Here is a 9,630-nt window from a genome sequence, read left to right on the forward strand (position 1 = left end):
GTTCAGGTTCGTCCCTGAGTTTGTTGCCAAGACTCAGAATCCTGGAGTGCCGGATCCTCGCTTCGACTCTTTCAGGATCGCGAGTCTCCGCTCTGTAACAAGCGACCCAGACCAGCTGCTACTATGTCCAGTGAGATGTCTGAGGCACTACCTGAAGAGAACGGCTGCAGTCCGTCCTCAAGTGCGAGCTTTGTTTGTGAGCACAGGCAGGACCAAGAGGAGGGTCACCAGGAACACCATCTCAGCTTGGATTCGAAGGGTTATCCACCATGCCTTGAATCCTGACCCTCCTCCGTCACGTTGCCCTCGGGCCCACGATGTCAGGGGTATTGCTACATCCCTGGCCTTCAAGAGAAACTTCTCTGTGACGCAGGTACTTCAAGCTTGGGTCTGGAAGCGTCAAACGACCTTCACAGCCCACTACCTGCAAGACGTGACCCACAGGAGCCTCGATACGTTTTCTATTGGCCCTGTGGTGGCTGCACAACAGCTGGTCTAACCTCAGGCTCCTTATTGGACAAGTAGCAGTAGGTTGAGGGCGTTGTTACCCGGTCTTAGTCTGCGTGAATGAAAGAGTATGTCTGACCCTTACTTCTTTCTTCATTCTCCCTTCTCTTGGGGAAGCAGCATCCTGGTCCTCGCATAGCTGTCCTCGACCCCTGCAGGTAACCCATGCTTCTTTGTGCTCCTAGTGTTAAGCTTAATACTGTTGCGTCTCCCATACCCTGACGAGATGGTATTGGGAACGTCCTATCCTAGAATTCCTATCTGAAGGTCTCAAGGTCAACTTCATAGGACGAGTCACACTCTCCTCCACACACTGCTTATGTAGGCCACTCGTTCCTAGCGATGCTAGGAACTTGTGAGGTACAGGGGCTCCCTTTCTCTAGTGCTGCTCACTGAGGGATCGAGCCCCCGGGCAAGCCGAAGTCAGTAAGGCTGGGGACTTTCCACCCTTCCTAAGGGGTAAGTCACCCAATGTAAATAGCGTGGTTTGTATTTCGGTTATGGAACAAATGAAAAATTCGAAGATAATTTGTATTTTTCCTAACCATACAAACCTTAGCTATTTACACATATGTGCCCGCCATCCCTGACCCCCAAGTCAAGTCCTACCTCTAAGTGAAGTGAAGCAAGTCACCGGTGTGTGTGGGGGGAGGGGTAGCAAGCTACCCTTCCCCTACCCCCCGCTAACTAGCGCGGGGGTAATTAACCCTCGTTAAAACTATTGGCTCGTCATTTCAGCTGCGCTAAAAGGTGAACCCCCAATGTAAATAGCTAAGGTTTGTATGGTTAGGAAAAATACAAATTATCTTCGAATTTGTCATTTGTTCCGTAACCGAAATACAAACCACGCTATTTACATTGGGTTTACCTTTTAGCGCAGCTGAAATGGCGAGCCATTAGAATTTAACGAGGGTGTATTACCCCCTCGCTAGTTAGCGGGGGGGAGGGGGGGTAGGGGAGTGGTAGCTAGCTACCCCTCCCCCCCCTCACACACAGGTGAATGCTCACTTTCACTTTTGGCTCGGACTGGGACAGACGTCTCTGTCTTGGTCCTCGCTTGGCAGCCATTGTTTGTTTTGTCTTTACTTAATCGCTTACTTTTCTTTTACTCAATATATATGTAAACATGTTTTCATGTTTGTATATATATTTGAGTATAGAAATCAGTAAGTTTCCTTTTCAGAGTTGTGTGTGTAGTGTACGATATCTCCGTGGAGTTCTCGGCAGTTAGGCCACCACAGCGTAATTTTATGGGTTGCGATCGAGTTTGACTTCGGTTTTTCTCTCTCTCTCTTGAGGTCGTTCACCCTTTTACTACGTGTTACTACGCCCTTGTAGCTTCCTTCCCGTGTGGGGGGGTTGCTACGCCGTACGTTTTGTCTCAATGAGTTTATGAATCTAATTGTAGTTGTTAATTTTTCAGCTTGTAGAACGATTCCTTTTGGGGTTTTTGTTCTTTCTTTAGTGTTCATTCTTTTTAAAATTACATAATTACATAGTTTCATTCTTTTTAAAATTACATAATTACATAGTTTCATAATTATAATTGTTATAATTCTGTTTTGGTTACAGCTCTCCTTCCGTGAGTGTAAGTGGTTGTGAGGGCACGTGCCTGTTGTGTAATTCTTGTTTCCTTTCCCTCGGGATTCCTCTTCGGAGCCTTCCTTGGGGAATGAATGTGTACTAATGTTTTTTGTTTGTATTTTTTTTACAGTTACCGATCTAGTTCGTTTCTGTAATATGGCTACGGTGTGAGCTGTCTTGTGGAGGCCTGGGGATTCGGCTGTTGCTGCCTCCCCTTTGGATTTTCGTCAGGGGCGTGTCTCCTTCTACTGGAAGTACTCCCGTGACGATTGATAGCTCTCCAGTTCATTTTAGAACTCAGGAGGCTTGCCTCCTTGGGTGGGTAACTTTCCTTCCGAGGGAAGTTTTTCCTGTCCAGGCTTGAGTTTTTCCCCTTTTGGGGGGTTCTTCTCTTGCCTTTTTTTTCGTGCGACTATGCTCTTAGTGCTGAGCGGTCACACCTGCAGTTTCGCTCAAGGGGCTGGGCAACTGCAGGAGCCCCTCTTAGGAGGATTGCTCCTTTTAGGTCACTGGCTGACCAGTCTCTTCTACGAAGTGTTTCTCTTTCGTTCGCGAGAGAGTACACTCATAGAGACTCCTCTTCGGAGGATTCTTCTGCTGCTGTTGCTGTTGGCCTCCTTCGCCGTAAGGCTCACCGTCCGCCTCGTCGTAAGGGCATCTCATCTCCCTATAAGGGGGCTAAGAGGCGCCTTTTTGAATCTACGTTTGCAGCCTACATCTCCTTCATCCGCCCTGATGCAGATGGACAGCAGTCTGACGGGCAACGGTCTTCCCGACGGACAACGGTCTTCCGATGGACATCAGTCTTCCGGCGGACAGGCACGGTCTTCCGGCCTGCTCCTGCTCAGTGTTAGCGCACAGGCGCTCTCCTGCTCATCAGCGCTTCCTGATCGCTAGCGCTCTCCTGTTCGTCAGCGCTCTCCTGCTCGTCGGCGCTCTCCTGCTCGTCGGCGCTCTCCTGCTCGTCAGGACTCTCCTGCTCGTCGGCGCTCTCCTGATGTTCACCCTCCTCGCCAGCGCTCTCCTGCTCATCAGCTCTCTTCTGAGCGTCAGCGCTCATTTGAGGATCATCGCCCTGCGGTCTCTGACCATTCTACAGTTCCTGCTGAGCTCCCTGCTCGCCATCAGTCTTCTGACCCTGTGGCTACGCAACATCGTTCAGCGGGTGTGTCAAAAGCACATGTTCGCCAACGCGCCAGCGATCACCTGCTCGCCAGCGTTCACCTGCTCGCCAGCGCGCACAGGTGATTTTAGTATCGCCTATTCGCCAGCGTTCTCCCACGCGTCAACGATCGCCTACGCCCCAGCGTTCACCTGTTCGCCAGCGTTCACCTGCTCGTCAGTGCGCTCAGGCGATTTTCGCCTGCGCGACCGCTCGCCTGCGTGCCCGCGCGACTGCTTGCCTGCGCGCCCGCGCGATCGCTCGCCTGCGCGCCCGCGCGATCGCTCGCCTGCGCGCCCGCGCGATCGCTCGCCTGCGCGCCCGCGCGATCGCTCGCCTGCGCGCCCCGCGCGATCGCTCGCCCGCGCGCCCGCGCGATCGCTCGCCCGCGCGATCGCTCGCCCGCGCGATCGCTCGCCCGCGCGATCGCTCGCCTGCGCGCCCGCGCGATCGCTCGCTCGCGCTCTCGCGCGACCATTCGCCCTCGCGCGACCATCGTTCGCGGCAAATTCCGCAGCCGGGGGTAGCAGCAGGAACGCGTGTTCCTAGACAACGCTCGGGATCGCCTCCACCCAAACACAGGTTGGTAGTGCAGAACAAGGATACTACTGAGGAGAGATTAGTACATCATTCTTCCCCACCTTCTTTTCAGGCAGGTACTGTGGGGTCCGCTTCAAAGGGATCGCCCGATCCCTTTCCCTTTAGCGAGGATTTCGGACTGTGTCCTTGGAGCAACAGACTTGGTTTGGTCCTCTGGCGCGGGCGTTAGTGAGGGTTATGAAACCAGCACTTGCCGACCAGGGTAACAAACCAACGGCTGTCTCTCCTACGCTGAAGAGAAAGAGAGGAGTGGACTTCGTGGTGACTTCCCCCAGGGCGAAGTTGGCTCCCAAGAGGTCGGTCGCGAAGGCCCCTTCTCCTGCCCGAGGGCTTTCTCCTTCCGTGGACGGGGCCTTTCCGTCCTCAGGTGAGTCCAGTGGGGCGATAGTCTTCCCCTCGGCACCAAGGGGGGAGACTTCGCTTCATGGAGGAGAATCATCTCGTGAGGAAGGGGTCCCTCGAATCTCTTTGTTGGGATCCTGTATCCCTCCCAGGAGGGAATCCAAGGACTCCAAGACCGTCCCGAAATCCTCCTCAAGGATTCGCCAGGAACCCACGACTACCCGGGGGAATGTCCACGTTTTACCCCAGGAAGAGATCCCTAGGGCAGGAGACTTAGCTGCCAGCCCGCAGGGAGGAGAACAGCAGGAATTCAAACATACCTTCTGGCAGGTCCTAAGCCTGATAAGGCAACTTAACGGGCTTATGGATCCAGTCATCGCCCCCTGTGAAGGCAAAGACACGATCTTGGATGAAGTGTCTGACGTTCGGAAAGCCCCGAAGTCCAGTGAGGCTCTGCCCTGGTCTCGTGGTCTGAAGAGTGCCAGAGCTAGGGCCATCCTTGAGAAGAGTTTGTTTGTGCCCAAGGACAGAGACTTAGACAGCGGCTGTGCGGAGGAAGTCGACTTCCGTTTTCACTCCTCCAAGGCGCTTTCTTCCAGACTTTGCAGGGCTCCAGCGCCTTTTTCTTTCAACCACGTCGGCCTAAGTTATCAGCTACGACAACTGAGACAAGGTGTCCAATTGCAGTTTCCTCCTCTCAGGAACAGATGGCACGGGAGGCTCTCCCGGGGGGGGGGCATAGTCCTAGAGGGAGTGGCAGAGTTCACGAACTCTAGGATTGCAGGTTTCACGCTGGGAGGATGCTTAAGGTTACTCATCCGGATGACAGCTTCCCGATGCCCATTCCCGCACGATCTCTGTGATCAGCCAAGGATATCGCGCCTGCCGTCTCTGTCAGCGAATTCAGTGTCTCTGAACCTCTATGCCATAGCGTCGGCAAGAGTTGCCCGGTTGGGCAGAATGATCCATACCTTAGGCGAAGGTCCTCCATAGGATCATCGACGGCTTCACCCCCGGCTTCTTCAGTCGGTCCTTTCTTGTAAGGAAGGATCTGAGACGGGAGTTCCGTAGTCGACCTCTCAGCCTTGATCAAGTTTGTCGAACAAACTTCGGCCAGCGTAGAACAGCAGAATCGATCAGACTGGTAACGAGGCGACAGGACTCCTTAAACCCTGGATCGGAAGGACGGGTACTTTCAGTTTCCATTCCATCCATCTTCCAGGGAGCTCGTGGAATTCAGCCTAGACTGCAGGTATTCCTGCTTATAATGCAGTGTGGCGATCCCGCTGTGGCATCGCAGGTTTTTTTCCCCAGAGAACTCTCCCTGCTTTCCTCATGGCCGCTCAGGTGCAGGCTTCCGCCTCCTTCGCTTTTTGGAGGGCTGGTCAACTCCGGTAGGCTCGGGTTCGACCTTCTTCAGCGCCGGGACAAGCTTCCAGATGCTTACCATGAGTGTGGGTTCATGGTATTTTGCTAGGAGCCTTCTCTTCTTCTGCCTCAACATCTGGAGTATCTGGCCATGATATTGAGTCAACGGCCTTACCACGTTGGAAACCCCGCTTCTCGTCCGTCCAGCGAGGTTAAGAAACGTCGGTTCTGGTCGGTACTTGGATGGGTGACCACCTGGGGACGCCAGATTCTGTTGCCACATCCTCCGAGCCTTCCCTTCAGTTGACTGTGGCAAGGCTGAGGAGAGTCGCAGTACCTGTTCTCAGTCAAGCAGAGCTTTCAGCCCTACCTGGGAACGTTTCCTAGTTCTCCTTTCCTCATTGACCCGTCTATAGTCCGAACGGTCGCCTCAGGATAAGTTCCATGTGGGGCGGTCCAAGTTCCGGTGGTTTTAGGCAACGATTAACCGGACTTCCTGGCCCCTATGGGACCAGCGGAACTATTAGACCTGCAATGGGTGTTGACCTATGGAACCTCTTGATGGGAGTGGATATTCTCGTCCTTTCCCCACATTCTTGATGCTGTTCTCGGACTCGTCAAAGGAAAGGGGGGGGGGGCATGTTCCGGTCCAGGCCTATGGTCAGGACCTGAAGGATACCTCTCCATTATTCAGGCAGGCTTAGGGGCCGTAGTCTGGCCCCTCTACAGATCCTACAGCTCCTACCGAGTTGCTCCGTGCGCGTCGACTTATGATTCTGGCGTGTTCTACCCAGCAGGGGACGCATTTCACACCTTCACATCTTGCAGTAGAGATACCGAGATGATTGAGATCCTCTCAATACCACCATCGGCTCTCTCATTCCAGGCAGAGGAATGTTCTCTCCGACTATCCGAGCAGAGCCTCGTAGAGAGAGTGTACCTGGGGGTCTTTGGCCTTGAGTAACCAGCAAGTCCTGGTCTGGGGGACCTGATCGCGACAGCTTGGAACCTCAAGCTTCCGCTGTTCTTCCCCCCAGTCTCAGACCCCGAGACTCCGGCAAGATGCATTCCAGTGATGGTGGGACAACTTCGACGCCTGCGTCTTCCCTCCTTTTTGTCTGTGGAGAATGGGTCTCAAGTAGACCAGGTTGTCTGTCAACCTTTCCATGGGAGAGCTCCACTGGGACTATGCGCAGAATGGTTTCTGGACCCTCTGCTTCCCCTGACGGAACTCCCGGGAGAGCTTCTCCCATGGCACAGACTACTCAAACAACCACACTGCAACATCTTTCACGAACCGGGGCGTCGCTTCGGCTTCATGACTGGAGACACTACGCCTCCTCCTCAAGAAGAGACAACCCGCTACAGTCGCGGGACGGAGGTCGCGTCACCTGCGATAGTCATCCGCAGGGGTCTTCCAGGCAAAGTGAAGAGTCTTCGGTGGTTGGTGCCGTGGGAGATATACCTCTTCCCTTGAGGCCTCTTCTCCAGCAATAAAGGTCTTATTGCCTTTCGGCGGGAGGAAACGCCTTTCCGCTCTTGGCAATGAAGCCTGTCGCTCTGCCTTTCCCTGACCTTCAGGCTTAAAGGAATAACTTTTTCCTGCCCGCTGGATCTTTCCTCGCTCATGCGAAGCTACGATCGTCCCTGCCCTAGTCGGAGGGAGACCTCCAACTTGGAGCATGGCTCGGACCTTTTATTCCCTTAAGAGATCTTCTCAAGACCCTTTACGACAGGCCTCGGATTGTATTCTGTCTTGGGTCTCCTGCTCACTCTGGCCACGGCCAGTGTGTATGCAATCTTCTTGGTCTCGTACGACTCCGCCCTTTCTAAGGAAGAGGGGAAGGCAACATTCAGGTTTGGTCCTGAGTTGTTGGCTAGACTCAGAATCTTCGGGTCCCGGCCCTTCGGTCCAATTCCTTCAAGATTTAGAGTCTCCATTCTGTATCTGATGTCCCAAGACCTTCTCTTTCTTGCCAGTAAAGGAATCGAGAGGTTAGCTTTGGGAACAGCTGCAGTTTGTCCTCAGTTGCAGCCGATTTGGGAGTACAAGGAGGACACGGGGGAGAGTCACCAGTATACCTCTTCAGCTCGGACTCAAGGACATTCATCTCGACCTGTCTCCAGACTCTCCCCCGTCACGTCACCCTACAGCACGATGTTGGATACATCGCAACGTCCCTCGCCTTCGAGTAATACTACTCTGTGACGCAGGTGCTACAAGCTGGAGTCTGGAAGCGTCTAATGACCTTCGCAGCCCGCTTCCTGCAGGGCGTGACCCACAGGAGTTTCAATACGTTTTCTATCGCTCTGTGGTGGCTACACAACAGCTGGTCTAACCTCAGGCTCCTTTTTGGACAGGTAGCAGAAGGTTGAGGGCATTGTTATCAGGTTTTAGTCTGCATGAACGAAAGAAGTATGTCTGGCCCTTATTGCTTTCTTCATCATCCCTTCTACGGGGAAGCAGCATCCTGGTCTCTGCATAGCTGACCTTGAACCTCTGCAGGTAAACCATGCTTCCTTGTGTTCCGAGTATTGAGTCAATACTGTCGCGTCCCCCATACCCTGACGAGGTGGTATTGGGAACGTCCTAACCCAGAGTTCCTTCTGGAACTCCAGGGCAACTGCCTAGGACGGGTCACACTTCTTCCTTCACACACAAGCTTACGTAGGCCACACGGTTCCTTGCGGACCAAGGAACTTGTGAGGTGCAGGGACTCCTTTTCTCGAGTGCGACTCACTCGGATTCTGAGTCCCCGGGTAAAGCCAAAGCCAGTATGGCTGGGGACTTTCCTCCCTACCTAAGGGGTAAGTCACCCAATGTAAATAGCGTGGTTTGTATTTCGGTTACGGAACAAATGACAAATTCGAAGATAATTTGTATTTTTCCTAACCATACAAACCTTAGCTATTTACACATATTTGCCCGCCAGCCCTGTCCCCCAAGACAAGTCCTACCTCTAAGTGAAAGTGAGCATTCACCTGTGTGTGTGAGGGGGGGGAGGGGTAGCTAGCTACCACTCCCCTACCCCCCCGCTAACTAGCGCGGGGGTAATACACCCTCGTTAAATTCTAATGGCTCGCCATTTCAGCTGCGCTAAAAGGTAAACCCAATGTAAATAGCTAAGGTTTGTATGGTTAGGAAAAATACAAATTATCTTCGAATTTGTCATATTTCTCCTTCAGAGGCTCCTTTGAAGAGAGAAAATCCCAAGACTTCTTCCGTAGCCCCTTTCCTCCTCTGAAGCTCCCACTCGAGTGGTCTCTCCTGAGAGGCCGGCGAGTGGTAGCGTATTGCTGTTGACCGATTCCGGGGTAGTTGCCTCCCATAGCATGGCAGCTGCCCCTCCTCCCCCTGAGGAGGATTTAAATATTGATTTTCCTGTTAATAATAATGATTTATTACAGCTTTGGGCTTCCTTGGGGCTTCAATATTCGCCCTCCATGGAAGCCCTGTTTGACATGATCAAACTGGGTGCGGCTGTTAAACAATCGCCGACGACAGCAGAGCTAGATCCTTTCTCGGTCGTTGACGTTGTTGTGACGGAGGCTTTGAGTGGTTCTGCTCAAACTCCTGTGCCTGTTGTTGCTGAGGTAGCTGAAGGCTTAGGTTCCTCTTCCGAACATCCTTCGAGGGAGGAACTAAGTCATACGGTCTCTTTTGCTGGTGATTCTCCCCCCCGGGGGAGTTCACTAACAGAGACTCCTCTGCGGAGGCCCTACGAAGGTCAGAGTTCTGATCCTACGGCCCCTCTTGGGCGTATAAGGCGGAAGGCTCGCCCTTCCCTTCGCCATAGAGGCCTTCCTACTCCTCACAAGGGAGTTAGGAGGCGCCTCTTTGGCTCGTCATCCCCGCAGTCCTTTGCGGAGGAGACATCTCACCGATCACCGTTCCTGCCAGCTACCACCTTAGACCTCTCCAGGGATCGTTCGCAATCCCCGTCGGAGGATGGTCGTCCTTCGGGACTTTGTATCCAGTCACCCTCCAGACATGCTGTCCTGCCATCTCCTTTCAAGGAGGATGCACGCCACGTGCCATCTAAAACTGTCATGCACCGGTCCCTTCG

At 53.4% G+C, this 9,630-nt stretch overlaps 1 pseudogene; it reads left to right on the forward strand.

The window, feature by feature from the left end:
- The first annotated feature begins 5,724 nt into the window (after positions 1 to 5,724).
- On the forward strand, positions 5,725 to 5,843 carry LOC137652604 (5S ribosomal RNA; annotated as a pseudogene).
- Positions 5,844 to 9,630: the final 3,787 nt, after the last annotated feature.

Source organism: Palaemon carinicauda, chromosome 13, assembly GCF_036898095.1.
Source record: "Palaemon carinicauda isolate YSFRI2023 chromosome 13, ASM3689809v2, whole genome shotgun sequence".
NCBI classification, from domain to species: Eukaryota; Metazoa; Arthropoda; class Malacostraca; order Decapoda; family Palaemonidae; genus Palaemon; species Palaemon carinicauda.